This window comes from Amblyraja radiata, chromosome 2 (genome assembly GCF_010909765.2).
Source record: "Amblyraja radiata isolate CabotCenter1 chromosome 2, sAmbRad1.1.pri, whole genome shotgun sequence".
NCBI classification, from domain to species: domain Eukaryota; kingdom Metazoa; phylum Chordata; class Chondrichthyes; order Rajiformes; family Rajidae; genus Amblyraja; species Amblyraja radiata.
This window is the reverse complement of record NC_045957.1, coordinates 130,043,141-130,070,840: the sequence shown is the minus strand read 5'-3', so window position 1 is coordinate 130,070,840 and position 27,700 is coordinate 130,043,141. Positions and strand designations below refer to the sequence as shown.

The window sequence follows — 27,700 nt, the reverse complement described above, 5'->3', positions numbered from 1 at the left end:
GAATAGATCGGGTAGACGCACCGTCTCATGGCTAGAGTGGGGGAAATCAAGAATCAGAGGACACAGGCGAGGGAGGATGGATATAATAGGAACCAGAGGGGTGACCTTTTCAACACAAAGAGTTATGGGTGTATGGAACAAGCTGCAGGAGGAGGTAGTTGAGCAGGTCACAATGTTTAAGAAACATTTAGACAAGTACATGGATAGGATACAGGGATATGGGACAAATGCAGGCAGGTGAGACTAATGTAGATGGGACAAGTGGCCAGTGTGGGCAAGTTGAATAAACACCTTAAATATGTGTGCTTGTATACTGTAGAAGCATACTGGCATGATGAAGAATGACCAATTGTACTTTGCAAGTCATTAGACTTGCAAGTCACCACGGTGGTAGGACTGATCAGTGACAACGATGAGTCAACCTACAGAGAGGAGGTCCAGCACCTGACAACCTGGTGTGCCAACAATAACCTCGTCCTCAACTCCAAGAAGATGAAGGAAATTATTGTCGACTTCAGGAAGGTCAGAGGGGGCAGACATACCCCCATCCATATAAACGGGACTGAGGTGGAGCGCGTCTCCAGCTACAAATTCCTCGGGGTACACATCTCGGAGGATTTGTCCTGGTCCCTCAACACCTCCAAGCTGATCAAAAAGGCACAGCAGCGCCTTTACTTCCTGAGGAGGCTCAAGAAAGCCCACCTGTCCCTCCAGATCCTGACCAACTTCTACCGGTGTACCATCGAGAGCATCCTGACCACCTGCTTCACGGTATGGTACAGCAGCTGCACTGTTGCGGACAGGAAGGCACTACAACGGGTGGTGAAAACCGCGCAGCACATCATCGGTGCCCCGCTCCCTGCCATGGATGCCCTCCACCGAAAACGGTGTCTGAAACGGGCTGGGAAGATCATTAAAGACCCCTCACACCCCAACCATGGACTGTTTGCCCTCCTCCCATCAGGGAGGCGGTACAGGAGCCTCAGGTCTCGTACCAGTAGGATGAGGAACAGCTTCTACAATCATACCGTCGCATTGCTGAACTCGGAGTCCCGCCGATAGATTCCTCCGGTCCCTCCGTCCCCATTGTTTAATTATTCTGTATTTTTTTTATTATTCTGTATCCTCTTTTTTTTTAAATTTCTATATTGCACTACTACTACGGACTGACGCAAAACTGCATTTCGTTGTACCCATACTCAGTATTTGTGCAATGACATTAAAGTTGAATTGAATTGAAAATTGAATTGAATTGAATTACAAATTGTATAAGGGCTCATATTTTATATCAGCATTTAAAATTACTATGTTTTTACTTCCTTTATTTGGAAGTCTTTTACTACTTAAATACATGTTTCTTATTAAAGTGTAGCAATAAAAACACTTCAAAGCTATCACACATACAAAATACCAAGTTGACCATTTGTTGCGGAAGGCCACAAAAAGAGCCTTGGCAATGATTTCATTGGAACAATCCAGCAGAAGTTTAAGTTGGAACAGAGATTGTGTCAATTGATGGATCTTGCGGGAATAGGATAATGATAGTAATTAATGGAACCAAGTGTGGCTGATGAAAGCAATGACCTCTGTGCCCTTGTTTATCATCTGCTTCTGAAAGGGCCACAAAATTACATTTAAAATGTAATTATAGGGATGCAATTACAATAGATTCCGAAAATGGAACAGTTGGATTGGAAGATATAATTAATAGTATAATTTAGAATTCTCTAAAGCTGTAATAATATTTCAATACTCTTAATTTACCAAGTAGCTAAATATCCAAAGCATTTTCTTGATATGTTGGCCCAAAGCCTCATGAATAGCTGCAGAACACAGACTCTTCTGGGACTTGAGAGTCTGCTTGTTTAGTGCTCAATGAATCATGATTACATTCTCTCACCCACACTTTTCTTCACTTCATATTCCTGCAACTCAAGAACTGATCCGCTGTACTTCTTGATTTATAAATTATTTGATGCATTTTTGCACGACCTCCTTTAAGACTTCAAAGAGACAGCATTTCAATTGCCATCTATGTTCAAAGCCTATTATTTCTGCGAGTGCATGTAAACAATTTTCACCGTTTGTTCATATACCATCAAATATTTAAGCAATTTTCAACGATTTCTTTGACATGAACTCTCCAAACTTGGTGAAAAAAAATTAAGATATAAATAACAGTACTGAATTGCTGCCATAAATTTAAATGTCTGGAGCTGGAAAGTTCAATGAAAAAGTGAACTTTATTGCAAAACGAAAGTTTAACAAGGCAGTTGAGAAAGTGTAGAATATTTTAAAGGGTTCAGGCCAACTTTCCTTTTCGTTCATTTAGAATCCTTTTCTAAGGTATGAGACAAATATGGCATACATGTGGCTATATATATATATCTATATCTATATATATATTCAGAAAGTAGTACGACTTGTATTTACTTAGAACAGAAAATCACAAGAGCATCATTAGTAAAATTAAAATTACAGCACTAGTAGTTATTTCCGCACTTTAACTGTGCAATGAAAAGCTATCTCAGTAGATGGTGAAAACCTGCAGCAAACTGGTTTCTCCATATCACAGTATTCCCTCTAGTTCCCAGAGGAAAACAACATTTGGAAATGGGCTCAGGCATTAGTTCCCAGTTAACTGGGTGCAGTATAGAAAAAGTGGCAAGACCATGATAGAGCAACCAGTATTTTTAGAAATAAACCCCAGATGGAATGGTAATTTCCATTAGTGGACAAATGGGGATCCCAGAAAAGTAAATTGAGTATTCCCAATGGGGGAATAGAAAAGGGAGGAAGAACGTTCTTGAGCTGAAGACAAGTTCAAGTTCAAGTGGGTTTATTGTCATATGTCCCTGATAGGACAATGAAATTCTTGCTTTGCTTCAGCGCACAGAACATAGTAGGCATTAGTATGCATTTTATTTTGAGACCATGAGACTGCAGTGGTTCACCATGCAGAACTACCAAGATGAAAGCTAGTGTTTGTTTAAGATGAACTAGGGAACATTTATATAAAATCTCTACTCTGTTGAGTTTCGAAAAAAGTACTGTTTACAAAGCTAAATCCATGATCTTGTGCAGAGCATCCAGCCACTGGAGTCAAAAGTACAACACTGCATTGATCACAGGAAGATGCTGGAGTGCTGGAACCGCAGTCTATAGTAAGGTTGCAGCTGTCAGGAACAACTGCTAAACAGAGTTTATTTTCACACCAAGTGAAAAGCTGTTGCCTTAACACCTACTATGAAGATGGTCATTTATCAGTCCCAGTGATGCTCTCAATAATCCTTTCAGTCAAACAGCCATGCCTTCAACCAAGCTTCCCCCAGCTATACCAAGAGACTGCTACTAATTCCATGTACCACAATTTTAGCCACAGTTGGGTAAGCAGAAAACATATCAAATGCTTTCAATGTTCAAAAATAACTCGCCCATTACCTTCCGCCCATTAACTCTGCATCTATCAAATTCCTTGTGGCTTTTTAAAATATATAAATACACTCTACAAACCTTTTACAAGATCACCCTCCCTGATCAGCTCATACTTTCCAAATAGTTAAAGGAAGAATTTATTCAACTTTGTTAATATTTCCAATATAAAACAAATAATTTTTAAAATTCCCGATGTTGGGGATGTCCAGGACAAGGGGTCACAGTTTAAGGATAAGGGGGAAATCCTTTAGGATCGAGATGAGAAAAACATTTTTCACACAGAGAGTGGTGAATCTTTGGAACTCTCTGCCACAGAAGGTAGTTGAGGCCAGTTCGTTGGCTATATTTAAGAGGGAGTTAGATGTGGCCCTTGTGGCTAAAGGGATCAGGGGGTATGGAGAGAAGGCAGGTACAGGATACTGAGTTGGATGATCAGCCATGATCATATTGAATGGCGGTGCAGGCTCGAAGGGCCGAATGGCCTACTCCTGCACCTATTTTCTGTGTTCTCTGTTTCTAAATTGCTTTCAACTGGTATCCATATTCTTATAACTCAGATCAAAGTTTCCATTCTTGTATATCAATATACCCTTTACCAAGGGTCAACCTCGGAGCTGGGTGCTTGCGGACTTTAACATCACGGAGCCCGCGGTCTCTGGTCAGAGTACGACTTTGGGAACTCCAAGCCACGGGAGCTTCGACAGCCCCGATGCGGGAGCTTCAACCGTCCCGATGGATGGTTCGACTGCCCCAACTGCGGGAGAAAACAGAGGAAGAAGATTGGACTTTGCCTTCCATCACAGTGAGGAATGAGCGGAATCCGCTGTGGTGGACATTTATGTTAACTTATGCAGTTGTGTGTCCTGTTGCTTTTTTCCCCCGTATGGCTGTAAGGTAATTCACATATCACTGTACCTTAATTGGTACATGACCTTTGAAAAGCTTTTGAAACTTTATATCTGCCTCCATCGTCACCCTTGGCAGTGCATTCCAGACACCCAATCTTAACAACTTGACCTGCACAATAAACTCAGCACCTGCAACAATAACCTCAATACCACTAGCTTCTGGACTTCAAATTGCCCCAGCATATTTGTGCTCCCCACACTGATCTCACTATCTTTCATGTCTACGAAAGAACTGCAGAATCTGATTTAAATCGAAGATAGACACAAAATGCTGGAGTAACTCAGCGAGACAGGCAGCATCTCTGGAGAAAGGGAATGGGTGATGTTTTGTGTCAAGAACCTTCTTCAGACTGATCATCAGTATGATGAAGGATCTCGATCCGAAACGTAATCCATTCCTTCTCTAGTGAGTCACCTTTCCCTTGTGACTCTGGTTCTTATTATAAATAAAAAGCTTTGTACATACAATTATCATTTGTACATTCTAATTATCCTTCTCAGATCCAACACCTATGATCCGACACAGATATTTATCTTCCACAGATTTACCAATTCACTTCGTACATTTAGATTTCTTTTGTAATTATCTCTCCAACACAGATATCCTTCCCCAGGTTCCAAGGTCAACCTTCTGCTTCACTGTTGGAGAATTCATTCACACCCTTCAGGTTGGCCCTGGGTCCTGAAACTCTGCTCCTCTACTCTTTCACGCGAACTATGTGCACATTCTTTACAGGAGAAATAGACCAGCAGCAACACCATAGAACTGTGAGCAATGGCCATCTGCAGGGGCGGAAATCGCTGTCAAAACATGGGTGGGGGAACGATTTCTTGTCGCCGCGCGCGAGGCTTCGGCCGTGGGCCCTGTGGACGATAACATTGGGAGCTGAGCTGGTTGGTGGCCGATTCCAAACTTCAGCAACAGCAGCTTCGTCCGCCCCGAACCATGGGGCTTCAATCGGCCCGCTCGCGGGGAGTTTCATCGCCCGGCAGGGGCTTCAACATCGGGAGCCTCGATCGCCTCGATGCAGCAATTTGACCACGGGGCGATGGAAGATCCTGCGGCCGATTTTAAGCCATGCCGGGGCGAGCGATGAAAGGCCCCGCGAACGGGCCGATTCAAGCCCCACCATTCGGGGCGGCAGAAGCTGCTGTTGCTGGATTCACCAGGACATCTCCCTCCTCCAATCATGATGATTCAGCTCTATCCTCAGTACCACCTCCCTACTTCCGCCTCAGGCGACATCTCCCTCCTCCAATCATCGCGCTGAATCATCATGTCCCCTCCCCCCCCTTGCCTGCTGACCGACATCTATCCCGTTCAATCGGCGCCCTCGATCATCAGTCCCACCCCCACTGCCTCGTGGAAAGCTGAGATTTTTTTCACTGAATTTCTAAATTCCGGAGTTACAAAACATGGGGGGGGGGGGGGATTGTCCCCCTCCTCTCAAAACATTGAGGGGACAGGTCCCCCAACCCGCCCCCCCCCCCCCCGTGAATTTCCACCCATGGCCATCTGGGCTGCACATGCTCATGACTGTTATTCATGCCTTGTGTGCCCAAGCTAACATTTATCCACTGGAATTATATACCATTATCTACAAAGTCACCATGTCTCCAGTTGTCGGCATAGCAGAAAAAATATATAATTATATTGTATTTCCAGCAATATTTCCAACCCAATGTGATGTTATCCCCTAAACTGCTGCCAAGTTCAGATTCTTGGGCTGTTCCAGAACCTTAACTACCCAGCCCTCAAACTCCCAGTCTACTTTCTTTCCATATCAAATGGGGAAAAAAAGAATAAAAAGGGACAATAATATGGTCATAGGTCTTAGTTAACATGCAGGGGAAATAACTTGATTTTTTTTAATGCCAATCAGAAGGCACGGTAGAGTTGCTGCATTACAGCGCCAGAGACCTAGGTTTGATCCCAATTACAGGTGCTGTCCTTACAGAGTTTGTACATTCTCCCAGTGAACTGCGTGGGTTTACTCTGGGGTCTCCAGTTTCCTCTCACACTCCAAAGACGTACAGGTCAGTATGATAATTGGATTGGTATAATTGTTCCTTGTATGTAGGATAGCATTAGGGAGTATGTATCGCTGGTCAGCGTGGATCCAGTGGGCCAAAGGTCCTGTTTCCGTGCTGTACCTCTAAGCTAAAGGCTATTACTGCAGTGGCACAAATAATGCGTAAATATAAATAATCCCCCCACAATTAAAATGTGGATTACGGAAATGTCGGAGACCCTATACTTAGAAAGAATTAGACTTGTCTTAATGGACAAACAAGATCTTTTCCATAAAATTTGGGCTCCATTCATTAACTATCTGAAGGGATAGATTGGCACAGCACGAGGTCCCAACTGAAACTTGAACTCAGGAATAGATGAAAAGCTATATTTTATAACCTATGAACCTATCTCCATTGATGTATTACAGGTAACCCATTCCACCTCCCTTGTTTTTCTGTTGTGTTTTTTTTTGCTTTCTTTTTTATTTGTAACTTTCTACCCTCTCTTTTTCCCTCTTTCTATAAAAAATAAAAACACTAGAAGCAGAAGTAATTGATAATGGAAAATTTTAATAATGTATGACTGATGTATATGAAAAAATTTTTTTTACTATAATATGTAACTACATTTTATAATATGTCTACTTCTAATAAATAAATAAAAATTTAAAAAATATATATAATTAATCCTTCACAAACAATACCTCTAATCAAATAAGTAGGAAAGAACTAGAGGTGCTGGTTTAAATCGAAGGTAGACACAAAATGCTGGAGTAGTTCACGAGACAGGCAGCATCTCTGGAGAGAAAGAATGGGTGACGTTGCGGGTCGAGACCCTCCATCAAATAAGGTTTGGCTTGACTTGAAATAAGGCAAATCAATATTAACTTTTAGAAATTGGAACGAAAAGCAGTGAATGCTGAGAGAAAAAAATCTAGCTGAATTCTGCAGAGCATAAACTAAAGAATGGAATATCCTTCACTCAGCTCAAGTTGTCTGTTCTTCCACACATACACGTTACCACGAGCACCAGCCTCACCTGAGATTTCCATCAGTTCTATTTGACTTAATTGGATTCAAATCTTCCTTCATAGCCAGCCAAGAGATCTAAAGGATTTCACCTCCCACTGCAGTAGGACAGCGACTCTCATTACAACTAACATTACGTGCCATTATTATTGTAAAATTAATAGCAATTATAAAAAAACTTATTTTAAAATTCCTAATGTTGGAATAGTCCTCCAGACTATGTTGCTCTATAGCCTTCTCTACTGCAGATCAATCGAATTGCTGAAATTTCAGATATTTACAAACTAGTCTCATCATTAGCTACACTTACAATATTTTATTTCATAATATAATATGGTCACAATTATTACTTAATCAACAGAATGGCTTAAAAAAAAACTAGTTTTACATAGACGCAAAGAACTGCAGATGCTGAAAACGTCCTCTAAACAAAGCGCTGGAAAAACCTGGGCAAAATGCGTAGGAACTGCAGATGCCGGTATACACTGAAGACAGACAAAATGCTGCAGTAACTCAACGGGACTGGCAGCATTTCTGAAGAGAAGGAATGGGTGATGTCTCAGGTTGAGACTCTTCTTCGACCAGAAACGTCACCCATTCCTTCTCCAGGGATTCTGTCTGTCCTGCTGAGTTATCCAGCATTTTGTGTCTATCTTCACTGGATTAACTCAGCTGTTTAGGCTGCATGTGTGTTGGGAATGGATAGTCGATATTCCAGATCAGGATTTTGCTTCAAACTGATGTACATCATATAAAAAATTTATGAACCAAAATTCGAAAAATTGATTTTTAATATTTTTATTTTCAAAAATAATTCATGAAACATTTGTTTCTATTTTAACATTAAATCAAAGTTCCAATCCTCAATATTACTGCAGTGGCACAAATATTGACAGCGTGAAAATTATTTAAATGTGAATGGCAGATCCACCAGTTCAACGACACTACCATTGCTGTTTACGTGTGATTCCCAAAGCAAGTCTTTCCGCCATCGACTAGGCACAAATCAGGACTGATGGAATATACTCCACTTGTCAGGATGTGTGCAGCTCCAGCAAATCAGAAGCCCAACACCATCCAGGATAAAGCATCCTGCTACATTGGGATCCCTTCCACCATCTAAAGCCCCTGTCCCACTTAGGAAACCTGAACGGAAACCTCTGAAGACCTTGCACCCCACCCAAGGTTTCCCGGAGGTTTTTGTCACTCTCCCTAATGGTTGAAAGTGGTTTCCACGTAGTCGAGCTTCTTCTATGTTCCAGAGATTATTTCAAAAAATTCAAAACCGGCCTCGACTAAAAATAGGTTGCAGTTTTAAAAATCGGTAATTTTTTAGTCGAAGCCAGTTGCGATGCTAGTTGAAGGTGGTTACCGGAGGTTGCAGGTAGTGGAAGGCAAGACCTCCCTGGTGGAATCAAACTGGGTGAAATAAAGGTCTTACCGTCTCCAGAGGTTTCCGTTCAGGTTTCCTGTGGGACAGGAGCATTAATCACATGCCCCCTCCACCACTCGAGTATTGTGTCATTACAAAAATACATTGCAGCCACGTAACCAGACAATCCTACACAGCACTTGCCAAAACTTCCAATCTCCATCACTATGAGCACTTCGATATGGGAATAACATCACATGCAGGTTCATTCAATATGCACTGTACACAGATCTGGAAATATTGATAAAAATGTTGATCCTTCATCATGGGTTAAAAACTCTCCAATGGGAATCTGTAACTGTTCAGGATTGCCACCACCACTTCTGAGAAGCAATTAGGCATGGGAAATAAATGCTGGTCTTGCCAGCAACACCTAAATCCAAGAGGGGTGGAGAAATAAAGCCAAAAATCAGAAAGGAACATCAAGATTAAGAAGGATCCCGAAACATCACCCATTCCTTCTCTCCAGAGATGCTGCATGTCCGGCTGAGCGTTTTGTGTGTATCATCGAGATTACATATCCAGTTGCAGCTTTGTCCATGTGGCTTCTCCGAGTACTGCTGCTATCTTGCCAAACATAAAACTCGGAGCATGTATATCAGAGGAACCCTTTTGCCTCAATGGGAAGATTGCTAAAAGGCTGGACATCTATGAAACCTCAAAGTCAGATGTAAATTTGCTCACTACTTCCCACTAGGACTAAAAGACCTTTCAGCCAACTGTACTGGGCACCATTTCTTTAAATGTTATTTACTATGCCAGGCTTGGCTACAAATTCATTTAAAAAGGAATATGTATTCCAGTTTGAAATTGGATGGATCATATTGCTTTTTTATTGAGAGATTCTATGGATTGAAGAACAAATTTTGAATGGTCAAACAACTTCTCATTTTCTCAACAAGTGGTTTCTGAATGTTGACCATTTCACTCTCCATAGATGCTGCCTGACCTACTGATTCAAATCTTCCATTTCAGATTATCAGCAGCTGCAGTTTTTCCTTTATTTATTTTGCCACAGAAGCACTGTCGTCGGACCCTTTACTAATGAATGTGCAGACGCTGAGAACCAAATCATTCCCAACGAATAGCTGGGATAGAGACTATAATGTTTGCAGTTATGAACACGCCAATACCTTAGTTTAACTAGACTAAGTGGGACCCGTTGGGTCCCAGCATCACACAGCGGGGCTGGTCACCAACGCAATATTCCACCTCTCCACCAATTCCAATATTGCTCGCCAGTGGGGGGGGGGGGGGGGGCCTTACTGTCACGCTAGTATGGGTGTTGCGGGCTGAAGGTACTGGCTTCCAGAGGGCTAGTATAGACATTGTGGGCCGAATGGATTCTTGGGCTGGCAGCCAACTGTAGCAACGATTTTAAAAAGCCAAGCCAAGGCAAACATTTGGGCTGCAGCCACCTGACAACCAAAATTCATTTTGTGAACACAAACTTTAAAAAAAAGGCGAGGCAAACAATTGGGCTGCAGCCACTTTAGAGCCGCATCGAGGGGACTCACCGTGGAGTAGACGTGCGTTCAGTGTTATTCGCAGCTCAGAGAGCCGTGACCCTCTCGCTTCCTGGGTCTGGCGGAGACCGGGTGAGGCACTACACTTCTGGGTTTTATAGTCCCTTCCCCTTCTCTCGGAAATCGCAGCACCGTGGGCCAAAAGCGGTCAAGATCAGACTTTTAGTAATATAGATAATGCCACAAGTTCTAAATTATTGCAAAATTCACAAGTTTCGGTTCATTACTGCCACATGTACCAAGGAACAGCGAATAGCTTTGTTTTGCATTTAGTCAAACAAATCAGATATATCACACATAAATACAATCGTCAAACTCAGTACAATAAATAGGGCAAAGGGGAAGATAAAGAGTGCTGAATATATTTCTGAGCATGGTAGAGCACAGGTTCCATAAACAAAGCCGAATATCGTCAATGGGGTAGAGACCTTCCTTGCTTATGGAAGGTGCGTTCAGAAGTCAGATAACTGTTATAGAGTCTGCTGGTGCGCACTTTCAAGTATAAAGCATAGGTCAGAACATTTTAAAACCAATGTGCAGAAGTGTGATTCAAGTGCATTTCAGTCCAGCACCAAAAAAAAAAAATAAATAATTGTTCTACTGATTTTTTTAAATTGTAGTAATTTAATTTCTACTAAAGGAATTTACTGAAAGCTGTCAATCTGAAATAATCTCCACCAACAGCTTCTGCACAAATGAGGTTTAATGTTATTTCACCGGCACGAGTCCAAGGATGACTCAAAAGAGAAGCAACACCCACAGACCTCACAGTTAAGGATCACACAAATTAAATAGTGCATTTCACCAAGCCATGGGTTAATTCTATAGCTAAGAATAATAAGGGATATGGGGAGAAGGCAGGAGCAGGGTACTGATTTTGGATGATCAGCCATGATCATATTGAATGGCTTGAAGGGCCAAATGGCCTACTCCTGCACCTTGTTTCCACGAGAACTACTCAGAACATTAAGGTAAACATGGAAATTTGAAGAGTGACATCGCAAGGACAAAAATACCCGCAAGCTGTGCATCTGAGAAAATTGTACGAGGAAATAAGTCAAAGTAGCGAAGGGATTGCCACAGTTACCAGACATTATTTGAGACAACCCAGTCTCCGAAAAGACTCCTCTCTCAAAAGAGGAAGCTGCACAAGGATCAATATTCTCAGATGGAATAGAGTTGTAGAGGAAAACATACATGGGTGCTTTAACAATAGATTGAGCAAGTCTAGTTGGAATTATAGATCAAAGTAATAAGTTGAACTATGAGGACTGACTTGTGCAGTAACTCAGTTACGCAAACAGAACAGTAATAGGCAGAAGGTGTACACATTGAAGGTATGTAGTAGTCCACAAGATTGTGTTTCACGAACGCAACTGACAAAATAATAGGAGATGAAAGACCAGATGCAGTGTAATAAATTCAGCAATGTTTATGCTATGGCATTTTTCCAAGCAACTTTAACACTCAATGTTGTTTACTTTATGTGGTATGTTACCTGCCCTCTGTTTTCTCTTCAGCTTTCATCACATTTCTGTCCTTTGAGCCACCCATCATTTGAACCCAATATCAAAACTCAATTCTCAATCATCCTTTGCGCGCTTCTCACTGATATCACCCAATGATCAAGCATGCCACCCTCCGCTATTTTCCCAAAACCTACAACCACACTCGCACCAGCCTTTCTATCTGGTGCCCACATTAGTTCCAACAGTAAGTTCCATTTTTACAAGCACCCTCAGTAAAGTCGAATCAGAATCGGTCAAAGCAGAGAATGCACCAGAAATATGAGTCTTGCTGGCTCATACTCCCAACTTCTTATTCAGACCAAGCCAGACACTGAGCAACCTCGATAGTCAGTGCCAAATTCAGCATTATTAACACAACAAAAATGGAAACAGTCAATGGGCAAGACAGCATCAAATGGGAAAAATAAAATTAGATCTCAGTTTAAAGATACGTTGCAATCATTCCAGCAATTACAACTGTGCCTCCAGCCACCCAAGGCTCCAAACTTTAATGTACCACTTTTTCATTTTTTAAGGGACAACTTAAAACTCAAGCTTTTAACCAAGATATTCATTATGTGCCCTCAAATATTGTACAGTCGGCAAGCCAGAAATCAGCAAGAAAGAGGGGAGTAGTGAGCAAAGTGTACCACTGAAATAATCTTTTCAACATGGTTTATACCTTCTTCCCCAACACCCCCCCCCCCCCCCCACACACACACACACACACACACAGCAGCAGTGAGCAATTTGTAAAATAACATACATGCCAAGGGAGAAAAAAAAATACAAATGCTGTAACAGATTTTGCACCAGGGTCCTGTGAAATCCCTTTAAGTATCTTTCCAAGGTGTTATGCAAATAATATTGCTGCATTCACCTGTGGGCATCATCCAGTAGATCAGTGGGGAAATATGCAAGCACAAAAAAAAAAATCTAGCACTGGCCCTTGGATCACCTCATTTAAGAGTCAAGAGCATTTTATTGTTATATCCCAAAATGGAACAATGAAAATATTACTTGCATTATCGAGTTATACAGCGTGGAAACAGCCCATTCGGCCCAACTTGCCCACACCGGCCAACATGTCCCAGCTACATTTGTCCCGCCTGCCTGCGTTTGGCCCATATCCCTCTAAACACGTCCTATCCATGCATCTGTCTAATAGTTTTATATATGGTGCAATAGTCCCCAGTCTCAACTACCTCCTCTGGCAGCTCATTCCATGCACCAACCACCCTTTGTGTGAAAAAGTTACCCCTCAGTTTCAGTTTAAATCTTTCCCCCTTCACCTTTAATCTGTGTCCTCTGGTCTTCGATTCACCTACTCTGGGCAAGAAACTGAGTCTACCCGATCTATTGCTCTCATGATTTTATACACCTCTAAGATCACCCCTCATCCTCCTGCACTCCAAGGAATAGAGTCCCAGCCTACTCAACCTCTCCATATAGCGCAGACCCTCGGGTCCTGGCAACATCCTCGTAAATCTTCTATGTACACTTTCCAGCTTGACAACATCTTTCCTATAACATGGTGCCCAGAACTGAACACAATACTCTAAATGGAGCCTCACCAATACAGTCCTATACAACTGCAACATGAACTCCCAACTTCCATATTCAACATTAACTGATGAAAGCCAATGTGCCAAAACCCTTTTTGTCAACCCTATCTATTGTTTACCTGTGACTCCACCTTCAAGGAAGTATGCACCTATACTCCCAGATCCCTCTGGCCTATAATACTCTCCAGAGCCCTGCCATTCACTGTTTATTGATATAGATGACAAACAGTAATGGGCCCCAACACCAACCCCAAGGCACACCTAGTCACATTGGCCTTTGGCCAATATTGGCCGAACACCTATTTGTGTCCTGATTTTTTGCTTTACAACTTGCCAGAATGGTCACCTGAGAATGCACCCAAGAAGGCAACTATGGCTAAAGTAACGCCGCAGGAGGGATGGGTGGGAAAGTAAAGTATCGGGATAATCAATTTAAATCTGGAGGTGGGTATCACAGGAGGAAAAGCAATGGAATTGTGGAAATCAAAAAGATTGATCAAAAAAAAAAAAGTTGTACAAAACTTTAACTGAAATGATTCAAGCCACACTTAAATGTTAGGCGGGAGACTGCCAAAGATGACAAAAAAAAAGAATGCTTTACGTTGCAAAACATAGTTTAGCGTTAGCACACCTAATGTGTAATATTAAATTATGCAAAACAGTAACTTCCAGTCCATCATGCTTAGATCTGTCGACCAGTTGCATCATTGCAATTCTAAATATTATGCTCCTTTGGAAGTTGCCACTTAATAAAAAATCTCAGGTCAAGCAAATCTTTGAAAAACAAAAATCAAATTTGCAGATGACACAAAGCTGAGTGGCAGTGTGAACTGTGAGGAGGATGCTATGAGAATGCAGGGCGACTTGGACAGGTTGGGGGAGTGGGCAGATGCATGGCAGATTAAGTAGCAAAAACAGGAAGGCTGATTACTACCTAAATGGCATGAAGTTGGGAAAAGGGGAAGTACAACGGGATCTGCGGGGTCCTTGTACATCAGTCTATGAAAGTAAGCATGCAGGTACAGCAGGCAGTGAAGAAAGCGAATGGCATGTTGGCCTTTATAACAAGAGGAATCGAATATAGGAGCAAAGTGGTCCTTCTGCAGTTGTACAGAGCCCTAGTGAGACCACGCCTGGAGTATTGTGTGCAGTTTTGGTCCCCTAATTTAAGGACATTCTTGCTATTGAGGGAGTGCAACGTAGGTTTACAAGGTTAATTCCCGGGATGGCAGGACTGTCATATGCTGAAAGAATGGAGCAGCTGGGCTTGTACACTCTGGAGTTTAGAAGGATGAGAGGATATCTCATTGAAACATATAAGATTGTTAAGGGCTTGGACACGCTAGAGGCAGGAAACATGTTCCCGATGTTGGGGGAGTCCAGAACCAGGGCCACAGTTTAAGAATAAGGAGTAAGCCATTTAGAACGGAGGCGAGGAAACATTTTTTCTCACAGAGAGTGGCGAGTTTCTGCCTCAGAGGGCGGTGGAGGCAGGTTCTCTGGATGCTTTCAAGAGAGAGCTAGATAGGGCTCTTAAAAATAGCGGAATCAGGGGATATGGGGAGGAACAGGGTACTGATTGGGGTTGATCAGCCATGATCACATTGAATGGCGGTGCTGGCTCAAAGGGCCGAATGGCCTACTCCTGCACCTATTGTCTAAAACAATATTCCACCGCATTTTGTTTCGGACTTCCACTGAGTGCTACTGTAAACTGCAAGGAGGATGCATAGGGCTTGAGGTGGGATACCAAGTTAGAAGGATGGCAGGAGGATGGAGTTAGGAGGGAGAGATAGATCAGCCATGATTGAATGGCAGAGTAGTCTTGATGGGCTAAATGGCCTAATTCTGCTCCTATCACGTGATCTTATGATGTGGAACAGTGCATGGTATTGGATGAGCAGCAGAAACCCGTAAGGTCACTCCGTGCTCAAAAATGGGGCTCGGGGCTGCTTGCTGGCTGACACAGTGACCCATTGGCATCACTTGCTCCATGAATTGGCAGCCCCGGGATCCTACAGTGTCCGTCAATATCTTCAATTGAGTGCACAACGCTCGTGGCAGAGAGTTGTTCATGGCTTAGTCTGATTGGAACTGAGCCTACTTGGATCAAAAAGGCACTTGGAGGGCTTGTTCTAACAGCATGAAGCAAAGCAGCAATATTTCTGACAAATGCAATTTGTGGAAATAATTTGATATTTTAGTTTCTGTAATATAAAAATCAAAACGGCAATGTGAAATTAATTGCTCAACAAGTGAGCAATCCAAGCCAAGCTTATCACCAAACTCACGGGACTTGGTGGCAGCACTCATCTCTGCAACAGAATCCTCGACATCCTGTCCAACAGACCCCCAATAGTGAGGATAGCGGACAAATCATCCTCCACGATAATCCTCAATGGGGGGGGGCTCTACAAGGATGCGTTCTCAGCCCCCTTTACTCCTTGTACACCCACGACTGTGCTGCTATGTACAAATCTAACTCCATTTTCAAATTTGCAGACGACACCACCATTATGGGCCGGATATCAAAAAATGATGAGACGGAGAACAGGAAGGAGATTGAGAACCTGGTGTCCTGGTGTCAAGACAACAACCTTTCTCAATGTCAGCAAGACAATGGAAGGTATCCGGACTTGGCGTCAAAGGCCGAGAAGCCGAAGCAAAGAAGTGGACGCCAAATAACCGAACGGAAACGAAGCTGAAACACCAAATAACCGAAAGCGTACAAAGCCGAAACGCCAACTAACCGAAAGGGTGGGACGCCTAAAAGCAAACTCACCGAAAGGCTGCTCTGCCGAAAAGTCAAATAACGGACATGATGTCGCCAGGGGGGGGGGGGGGGGACACGTGTCAGCGATTGGTCCAGACCCCACGTCCATCACATCACTGGCCGATGGAGACGGGAAGGTGGGGGTCATTTTTTCCCACACAAGCCGTAGGTGACTGGGTACCTGAACCCGAGCACCAAGTTGTAAGCGGCCGAAGGACAGCCCCCACTCTCCCACGGCCACCCTCCACCTCGTCTCCCCCATGCGACCGCACTGTGACGGGCCGTGTGTCGACAGCGCCGGGTGGAGCAGAGGTGTGTTACAGGCTGGTCCCTCCGCCCACCCAGAGTCCCCGGCCGCAATGCACTGCCATCGGACCCATCGGCAACGAACAATTTTATCTCCTCTCCCCCCCCCCCCCCCCCCGACAACAAGAAGCACGTTTTATTTATTACTGTCTGGTTGCCTGTGTAACGCACACAACTAGCTCCCATGCACAAAACACCAGATAATCTGAAAACTGTTTTAACCGAAGATGGACACAAAAAGCTGGCTTAACTCAGCGGAACAGGCAGCATCTCTGGAGAGAAGGAACGGGTGACTTTTGGGTCGAGACCATTCATCGGGCCTGAAGACTTAGTCTGAAGGATCGCGACCCGAAAAGCCACTGATTCCTCCTCTCCAGAGATGCTGCCTGTCACACTGAGTCACTCCAGTATTTTGTGAATATCTTTGGTGTAACAGTTGCCTAATTTCATCAGCTTCATGTGTTGCGCGCATGGAAGAGACGCTAGACTATGCATCTATTCATCCATGTGTGTTCTTAATGAAATCTCACATCTTTGCGAGGGAGGGATGGAATGGATATAACCTCCGGCTAAAGCAAAGACAGTTAGGACAGGGAAATAATCCCACCACTTAATTAACCAGGTTCCTGAATGTAAGAACTATTTATACATGTAACATCAGTAACGCTTTTTTGAGTTTTAATGCCGACCCGGTCCTGTGGGAAGGGCTTGCGGCAGCTGGTTTCATTGTCCCTTCATTGTTGGTAGGTGCTGATCTTTCACATGGACCGCTGTCAGTGATGTGATGGACGAGGGGGTCTGGACCAATTGCTGATAAGTCCCGCCTCCCGGCAACATCATGTCCGTTATTTGACTTTTCGGGAGAGCGGCCTTTCCGTGTGTTGGCGTTTCGGCAGAGCGGCCTTTCGGTGAGTTTGCTTTTAGGCGTCCCGCCCTTTCGGTGAGTTTGCTTTTAGGCGTCCCATCCTTTCGGTTAGTTGGTGTTTCGGCTTCGTACGCTTTTGGTTATTTGGCGTTTTGGCTTAGTTTCCGTTCGGGTATTAGGCTTCCACTTCTTAGCTTCGGTTTCTTATCCTTCGACGCCACGTCCGCACACGCAAAGGAGATAGAGACAGACTTCAGGAAGTGAAGCAGTACACATACCCCAATTTGCAATGAAGGTGCCGAAGTAGAGATGGTTTAAAACTTCAAAATTCTAGGAGTCAATATCACCAACAACTTCTTCTGAACCACCCATATTGAACCAATGACCAAGAAAGCACACCAGCCCTCTACATCCTTGGAATCCTTAGGAAGTTTGGCATGTCCTCTACAAATCTCACCAACTTCAACAGATGCACCATAAAGCATTTTATCAGGATGCATCACAGCTTGGGATGGGAACAGCTCCATCCAAGACTGCAAAAAATGCAGCAAATTGCGGACAGCCCAGACTATCATACAAACCATCCTCCCTTCTATTGGCTCCATTAATACCTTATGCTGCCCCCGCAAGACAAGCAGTATAATCAAGGACGAGTCACACCCTGGCCACTCCCTCTTCTATATCTTTTGCCTGAAGGGAAAGGAGCGAAGTGTGAAAACGCACATTTCCAGATTCAGGGTCAATTTCTTCCCAGCTGTTATTAGGCAACTGAATCATCCTACCACAACCAGAGAGCAGCGCCAAACTACCATCTACTCCTTTGATGACACTCGGACTATCCTTGATCGGACTTTGCTGGCTTTACCTTGCACTCAACGTTATTCTCTTATCATGTTAATGGATCGATTGTAAGCATCTATTGTCTTTCTGCAGACTGGCTAGCATAGCTTTTCACCATACCTCGGTACACGTGACAATAAACTAAACTGCACAGAATACAAATAAATAATGCATAATGTATGCATATATGTAATCCCAACTGCAAACTCTCCAGAGGGCCCATTAAAATAGAACATCCATATTGGCATTAGAAACATAGAAAACATAGAAAATAGGTGCAGGAGTAGGCCATTCAATATGATCACGGCTGATTATCCTGTACTTGCCTTCTCTCCATACCCCCTTTAACCACAAGGGCCACATCTAACTCCCTCTTAAATATAGCCAATGAACTGGCCTCAACTACCTTCTGTGGCAGAGAATTCCACAGATTCACCACTCTCTGTGTGAAAAATGTTTTCCTCATCTCGGTCCTAAAAGATTTCCCCCTTATCCTTAAACTGGGACCCCTTGTTCTGGAATACTGTAACTAAATCAAGAACAGTATCCATTACTAGATAAACATGGATTACCATCAATACTCATTTAGTCTGCATTTGATATACATAAAAACAAAGTTCCTTTGATAAACCTACACTGCATGCAAATAAATGCAAAGCAAAGGGAATGTTCAGAACAAAATCCAAATGCCGTGGTTAAAAACCTGAAATAAAACTGGAAATGCAAGTGTTAAAAAAAATATTGTGGAGCAAAACGATATGAATGTTTCAGACCATTGATCTCCATCAGAAGATCGACACAAAAAGCTGGAGTAACTTAGCGGGTCAGACACCATCTCTGGAGAAAAGGAATAGGTGGCATTTCGGGTCGAGATCCTTCAGACCGAGAGTCTTTTAATCATTTTCAAGATGTGTAGAGGTGGGGAAAATAGAGGGGGTGAGAAAATTGGGATAGTGTGGATTAGGGCGAGACTAAGAAGTGATGGTACATGGAAGTAAATGGATGGTAATGGGATTAGGAAAGGATGGGTTAGGGGAGGTGAAAATAGCACAGCACAATTACAGGCTCCCATCTAAAAAATGCTAGAACTATTGGTAGAATCTTGTTCAACTGTATTAAATGGTTATAAAATTGTTAAACTCAATCTATATCTTAGTGTACATGGCCCAATAATTTACATTCCACAGTAATTTACCAGTTCAAATTGAGTCAAACTGTGGCATTAAATTCTTGATATAACAGCCACATGTCATCTTAAAATAATTTAGTAGCTGCAGAGTGAAAGCATTTAACTGAAAATGCAATGAGCTTGTCCCCATTCATTATCATCGTCCCCATTTTATATCCATCTGGAAGGCCCTGGCTCATGAAAGGCATCCCTTCAAGGCAATCCTCGAGCTGCTAGAAATTGTGAATCGATGCAGAAATTAATACTGCAAGCGGAAAAGTGTGTGTGTTATTTTTTTAATGTGCTCCTTTTAATTTAGAAACAATTGGAGATTAGAACCTGCAATAAATGTGTGCAATTGAATACATCAGGTAATGTAACAGTTGCCTCCATGCCAAACTGCTGCTGAATAATTCTTGAAGAAAATGGTTCCCTCTCACCAGATAGTTCAGCCTGTTTATCTCATGAACAGTTAAGCCTTAGAGACAAGATAGTCCCTGCTTCATTTCAAACTCTACTTACTGATCTTATTTCAGCTGAGAATGAATTGGGATGTTGAAGTTGCTCCCTTGGGTTACAAATGAGAAAAACAAAAATCAGCATTCGTAATCCTGGTATCTTTCCAGTGTGCTTTCAGAGAGGCATGCCTGTGTGGACACTGGGCAAGAGAAGGACTGAGCTGGATTTTCTCAACCAACTATGCTGCCAAGTAGGCATAGATGGGCATTTCTCCTTGGTACCAGTTACTATCAGTTGACTCCCTACATGATTCAGACTCAATAGTTTCAGATGAGGAAGCATGCAAAGAGAAAAAAAAATTTACAGCTCATCCAAAACTTTGTCTATGATGCAATTACATTCTAAAGGGCCTGTCCCACGAGCATGTGACTCCATGCGGCAAGCGCGACCTAACGTGGTCAATTGAGCCGTACGGCCTCGCGGGGCCGGTCCCACTTCAATCACCGGAGCCATATGGAGTTGTGCGGAGCTGGTACCGACATCGCGCGGGGCTCCAAAAAGCTGACCGTGTTCAAAAATTCCGTGTGACAACGACCTGCCGGCCCGTAGCTGCCTCGACGCCGTTCACCCCGCCTCGACGGGCGTGCGCAGCATCTCGACGCTGTACGTCACGCGCGGACTTCGCTCGAACTTCACCTCACTCACTCGACCTCCATGTGGTCCCCGCGTCCGGTTTGGTCGCGCTTGCCGCATGCAGGTCGCATGCTCGTGGGACAGGCCCTGAACGGGGATCACTCGACCTCCGCGCGGCCCCCCGCTTCCGGTTGGGTCGCGCTTGCCGCATGCAGATCGTATGCTCGTGGGACAGGCCCTTTACCAAACAAAACAAAAAAGTGTACATTCCATAAATGTGCAACTTTGTTTGAGCAATAATCCAAGATTCCCTGCAGTGATTACAGATGAAAATGTAATTCTAGAGAGATGCAGAAAATTTTAAAAATCGCAATTAGTTTGCATTTTTGTTCAACCCGAAAAATCTATAAAAATATACATTGTAAAGTCTATAAAAATAAAACATTGCATGCTTGGAAAAGTTGGCAAACCAAGTTGTTCGTAGCAATTTTTCTGCTAGTTTTCAAGTTCTCTTGGGGTGGATTAGAAACCAGCTGTTGAACATTAGAGCTTCCCACAGACTGAATTGGCATCAAAGCTAGATAGGATTCAATGACCGAGTTCACACATAGTTAACAAGTATTCCAAAGAGTAAGAAAATAGCCAACTATAATTCATCAGCAAAATTCTTCAAAGATCTCCAATCTGAATGCTTGAGGAATATGAAATCACAGTACATGACTATGCAAGCCTTCCAAAATGGCCATGAGCACAAGAAAAGTGGTGTGGTGGCGCCTAACGGCAGCGGCTTGACTGCAGTCCATCTGTCTTTTTTTTGTCTCGTTAAATATGTTTGATTCTAGTTTTATTATTTTTTTAGCTGTGTATATGTGGGGGGTGGAGGGAACCGTTTTAAATCTCTTCCCCGTTCGGGGACCTGATGTCGTTGGGCCTAACATCGTGGAGCCGGCAGCAGCCTCCGGCCAGAACCAATCTGAGGGCTCCAGTCGCGGAGCCTGCGGACCTGACATCGCGGAGCTGGCCGTCTTCGGAACGGGAGGAGCTGTGGTGGCGCGCGGCTGCGACCTGGTGGACGGTAACACCGGGAGTTCACAGGTCCCTGGTGGGAGACCGCTTTTCGCAGCTCCCGCAACGGCAACTTCCCCTGCTGGAATCGCGGGGTTTAAAGGACTGGGAGCGGGGCCTAACATCACCCAGCACGGCTTAAACGGCCGCGGGGCTTACTTACCATTGCCCACCAGGAGCCCTAGTTCACCTCGACGTTACAGTTGGACTGATGGACCGCAGGAGAAGAACAAAGGGAAGAGAAAATACTTTTGCCTTCCATCACAGTGAGGAGTTGGAGATTCACTGTGATGGATGTTTGTGTAAACTGTGTTAAGTGTGGGTCTTGTTTTTTTTTGTAATTGTTAAGACTGTAGAAAATGCAATTTCAAGTTGTTTGAATGACAATAAAATGCATTCTATCCTATTCTATACGTAAATTTTTGCAATTCTGATGCATCTTCAGATCAGGACGATACTGGAGTTTTAAAAGTAATGATGCTCATGCAGTTTTTCTTTCAGAAAGTTTGAGATCAGGGTTTTTTTTAAACATTATTACAATGCACCATACAAACAGCTAGCCCACAGACGGTAGATGTTCGAGCTGCTAAGCAAGCTGACTGCTTTGCCTATACAGAGTACAGTTTGAGCTTTCTTGGCGCAGGAAAGTATTCCAATCAAACTCCTGATACGACAGTCATTTCCCATGGACAACCCAATCTTGCTCTCAGTCTCAAAAAGGCAGCCACTTACAGAGACCTACACCACACTGGCCACACTCATTTCATTACTACCATCAGCAGAAAACCATGACCCCCAGTTTCAAGCACAGTTTCTTCCCAGCACCCATCAGGCTCCAAAGCATTACTAAACACCAATCTCAGTAACCACAATTATCCATGGATTTTGTCTTCGGTTGCACTATAGACTTCGGTTTTATATTATTTGGTTGCCTAGTATTACAGTTATTTATTACACCACAGATTTATTCATGCATTTTTTTAAAAAACATTTACAGACCTGTTAAATTGCAGCAAGGAGGAATTTCATTGTTGTCGGTACACATGACAATTAAACACAACTATTTTTGGAAGTGGTCTGGTATTTGGGACAGAAACATAGAAAATAGGTGCAAGAGTAGGCCATTCGGCCCTTCGAGCCAGCACCACCATTCAATATGATCATGGCTGATCATCCAACTCAGGGACTGGCAAGAAGAAAGTGCACTCTTATTTTCTTTAATAGTTTAGTTTGAAGATACAGCACAGAAAGAGGCCCTTCAACCCAGAATCTGCTTTGACCAGCGATCCCCGCACTTCACTTTCGTTCATGAACCTACCAGCCAATTGCACTGAAGAATTTCCACAGGCAGCGATGGGTAGTAAAAATGAGTTCATTGGCTATATTTAAGAGGGAGTTAGATGTGGCCCTTGTGGCTAAAGGGATCAGGGGGTATGGAGAGAAGGCAGGTACAGGATACTGAGTTGGATGATCAGCCATGATCATATTGAATGGCGGTGCAGGCTCAAAGGGCCGAATGGCCTACTCCTGCACCTATTTTCCATGTTTCTAAAAGACAACTTTAAAAAAAGGAACAAGGCAAGGAAGAAATCAGAATTTTAAAATCTATTGCATTTTTTATTTTTTTTTTATTTATTTTTTTTTTTTTTAATAAATTGGATTAAATGTAAAAATTACAATGAGAACCAGTAAAAATTATCTAGATGTAAAGTTGGGTATAAAACAGCTATGCAGTAGTAATAATACAGAAACAAAAGCAAAATCTTCCCATCCGTGAAGCCCTTCCACAACATCAAACTCCACCTTGCATACATCTTGTCACCAATCCCCAAAGATTGGCAAAGGCTGAAAAACAATACTCCCTGTAGAGCAGCTGGGAATTACTGATTGTTTCTTCTGTTTTTCTGCATGCTGCTGTACATCTGCATACTCCAGAAGCTGCTATCAGTTTCATTGTGCAAAGACAGGGAACTCTGACTGCGAAACCCAAAAGCCTAGCGGCTAATGAAGGATTCAATGATTTTGTACAAACAGAAAATACTGGAAATACGCAGATCAGGCTGCAACCATTGGTGAGAGAGAGTCAACGTTTGAGGTCAGAGACTCTTTGTAAGAACATAGGGTCTCCAACCTAAAACTCAGTTTCTTTTCCCCCACTGTTGCAGCCTGGCCCACTGAGCATTGACAGTATTTGCTTGTGTTTTAGACTCCCATCAGAAGCTTTTTTTGTTTTTCAGTGATCTAGATGTTGGTTAACAGACAAGTACAGACCAGCTCAATGGAAGAGCATTTTTGTTCCTTGTACTGCCAGAAGATCAGAAGAAGTACGGTTGGTAAGATTTTAGAGTCAATTATAAAGGATGAGGTTACGCAGTACTTGGAAGTTCACGACAAAATAGGCAGAAGTCAGCAAGGTTTTATGAAGGGAAGATCTTGCCCGATGATTGTGCTGGAGTTCTTTGACAGACAGAGCGGAGGCTGTAGATGTTGTTTACGTAGAGGTTCAGAAGGGTCTGACCCTTCGATAGGGTCAGGCCGCTAGGGAAGATGAGAGCCCATGGTATTAAAGGGAAGATACCAGCATGGAGAGCGGGCGGGTTGGCTGGATGGCAGAAGGCAAAGACGTGCAATAAAAGCCACTTTTTCAGGTTGACTGCCAGTGACTTGTGGAGTCCTGCAGGGGTCGGTGCTGGGGCCCCTTCTCTTCACGTTGTATACTAATGATTTGGATAAGGGGATTGAAGGCTTTGTGGCCAAGTCTGCAGATGATGCTAAGATCGGTGAAAGGGCAGGCAGTGCAGAGGAAGCAAGGTCTCTGCAGAAGGAGTTGGACAGGTAGGAAGACTGGGCAGAGAAGAGGCAGATGAAATTCAGTATAGCAAAAGTCATGCATTTTGCTAATAAGAATAAAGGCGTAGATTATTTTCTAAATGGAGAGAGAATTCAGAAATCTGAGGTGCAAAGGGACTTGGGAGTGCTGGTGCAGGACTCCCAAAAAGTTAATTTGAAAGTCAAAACGGTAGAAAGGAAGGCAAATTCAATGCTAGCATTTATATTAAGAGGACTGGAATACAAAAACCGTGATGTAATGCTGAGGTTCTAAGGCACTAGGTCAGGCTGCATTTGGAGTACTGTGAGCAAATCTGGGAAGGATGTGCTGGCTCTGGAGGGGGTCCAGAAGAAGTTTGCAAGAATGATTCCAGGAATGAGTGGGTTAGCATATGATGAGCATTTGACAGCACTGGGATTCTTCTCGCTGGAGTATAGAAGGTTGAAGGGGGACTTCATGGAAACTTCCAGAATAATGACAGGCATAGGATGGATGTGGAAAGGATGTTTCCACTGGTGGGAGAGTCTAGGACCAGAGGTGATAGCCTCAGAATTAAAGGGAGCTCTTTTAGAAAGAAGATGGGGAGCAACTGCTTTAGTCAGAGGGTAGTTAATCTGTGGAACTCATTGCCACAGAGAGCTGTGTAGGCCATGTCAGTAGATATTTTTAAGGCAGAGATGGACAAATTCTTGATTAGAATGGCTGTCAGGGGTCATGGGGAGAAGGCAGGAAAATGGGATTAGGAAGCAGGGATCAGCCATGACTGAATGATGGAGTGGGCTCGATGGGCCAAATGGCCTAATTCTACTCCTATAACATGAAGACTTTTTACATATGCACCCCGCAAGGAAGTCTGGAACCTCGATTCAACGCGTTCAAAAGATGACACATCTGACTATGGAGCAATCTCTTATTGTACTGAAATATCAGCGTTGGTTACATGTACAAGCATGTGGGCATCTGAATCCACAATCTTTTGATTCTGCAGCAGGAACGAACACCGAGCCAACTCCAAAATTGGAACATGCATAAAATTTGCCAGCAAAGATTAAATTAAGAGTGTTTAGTGAATGAATTGACGCTATTCCCCAAATCCTAACAGTGCATTTCCTTATTCAATTAATAGAAAATGTATTATCCTCTTAGAACATGTAGTTTCAAATCAACCTGATTTTCCAGCAGGGAAACCAAACAGGAACAAAGGAAAAGTGCTGGAGGAATTCAGCAGATCAAGCAGCACTTAGGGAGGGAATAGATAGGTTACATTGTGGGGTCAGGACCCTTTGTCAGACTCCAGGGAAACAAATATTGGCAAGATCATAAAACTAAAGGGGAATAGTGTGACAGTCATCCCACAATGATAAATAGAACATGTAGCTATATTCAATTAGAGGCCAACCTCTTTACATTCCTGTGCTCCTGATTTTGCAGCTACTATTGCTCGGAAGAAATAATTTAATTCCATTCAAATATATTAAAAAATAGCATTAACATTACAAAAGGCTTTGCAAATACATGTCAGTCAATATCTGAATACCAAATCTAATAACATATTTTGCAGTTTCACCGATAATAATTTTCAACCAACTAAGCTTATGTATGTAATGTTTCAAACCATCACTGCAACCTACAGTTTCCTTGAAGCTGTTAATACTGCTGCTGCTCCATTGAAAAAGTATTTAAACCTGCAGGTGAAATAACTTGCATCAAGTCATGGGATGGCATATTTGAATACCATAGCTACCGCAATTTGATTAAAACTTACGTCAAATTGAATGCTAAGCTGCATTGAAATTCCAGAGCAAACAATATAATTCAGCCTGCATTAATTGATGTAGATAGGAGACAAATAGATCCAAGATTGTTTTTTTAAACTGTTAGAGAAACTTTGGAGGGGAAGGAATGAACTGCGTCAGGAATGAAAGTGGAGCAAAGATTGTTAGTGTACTGAAGTGAAAAGCAGGGGCTGGAAGGTAAGAGGGGGAACCAAACAAGGGAGGGATGAAAAGCAGATGGAACTAATCTGGGGAAGGGGTAGGTAAAGGAAAGAAGAATCCCAAGTACATAGAAATCAAAACAAAAAAAAAAAACTGCTGGAGGAGCTCAGCAGGTCAGGCAACATTCTGAGGAACCTAATCTGAGGAAGGACATTCTTGCCATAGAGGGAGTACAGAGAAGGTTCACCAGACTGATTCCTGGGATGTCAGGACTTCCATATGAAGAAAGACTGGATAGACTCGGCTTGTACTCGCTAGAATTTAGAAGATTGAAGGGGGATCTTATAGAAACTTACAAAATTCTCAAGGGATTAGACAGGCTAGATGCAGGAAGATTGTTCCAGATGTTGGGGAAGTCCAGAACATGGGGTCACAGTTTAAGGATAAAGGGGAAATCTTTTAGGACTGAGATGAGAAAAACATTTTTTACACAGAGAGTGGTGAATCTCTGGAATTCTCTGGCACAGAATGTAGTTGAGGCCAGTTCATTGGCTATATTTAAGAGGGAGTTAGATGTGGCCCTTGTGGCTAAAGGGATCAGGGGGTATGGAGAGAAGGCAGGTACAGGATACTGAGTTGGATGATCAGCCATGAGTATTGAATGGGCCGAATGGCCTACTCCTGCACCTATTTTCTATGTTTCTAACATTTGTGGAAGCAAAGGGGTGGTGGGCGTTGTCGAATCCCTGCAAAAAGAGACAGCAAATCTCATAGTTACAAAGAAAAAATGTTTGACGACAACAGCAACAGACACGCTGGAACCTGTGGGATGGTTTCCCCAAGCCGTTTGGTGAAGAATGCTTCATCAGAAATCACAAGCAGGCTTGAATGGCAGCGAGAGAGGCCTTCCCAATCAGTTATTGCCTGCATTATCAACACACACTGCCCTCAAGATGGCAGTGATGCAGATGAGACGATCTCCCATCTCTTTGTGAGCAAGGTTTTGAAAGGTTTCATGTCGAGGTTCATGCCAAGCAACTGTGTAACATAGGATTCTTACCTATGGGCTGTCTCCAGGGATACACAGAGAGATACATACAGAGACAAACATTAATTGCTGCTGGAAGATCATCAACCATGAGCGACACATATTGGTTTATCCTAACCTGTTGACCTTCCAGCTCAAGGAGATGTCTTGGTTCTTGGTTTCTTGGTCCTCCAAAATATTCCAACTGGAATTTAAACTGGAGGTGGTGAAGGGAGGGATTAAGCCAGAAAGGGTTATTGGGAAGAAAGTGCTACTTTAAATTTAGTTGCATCTGGTTGGGTAACTATAGTTTGGTGGAGATTATTCCATGCTTTAATTGTGCGGGGGAAGAACGAATTGCTGTACACATCTGTCTTT

The 27,700-nt window shown here is 43.1% G+C and overlaps 1 protein-coding gene and 1 long non-coding RNA gene across 2 annotated transcripts in view; one reads left to right on the top strand and one right to left on the bottom strand.

Annotated features, from left to right (window-relative positions):
* Positions 1–27,700, bottom strand: part of kiaa1217 (KIAA1217 ortholog) — a 604,059-nt gene that overhangs the window by 549,357 nt on the left and 27,002 nt on the right. The window lies entirely within an intron of this gene.
* LOC116968832 lies at positions 8,834–24,882 on the top strand. Its single transcript, XR_004410539.1, has 3 exons — positions 8,834–8,846; positions 10,803–10,804; positions 24,732–24,882. It is a non-coding gene; the product is annotated as an uncharacterized LOC116968832 (long non-coding RNA).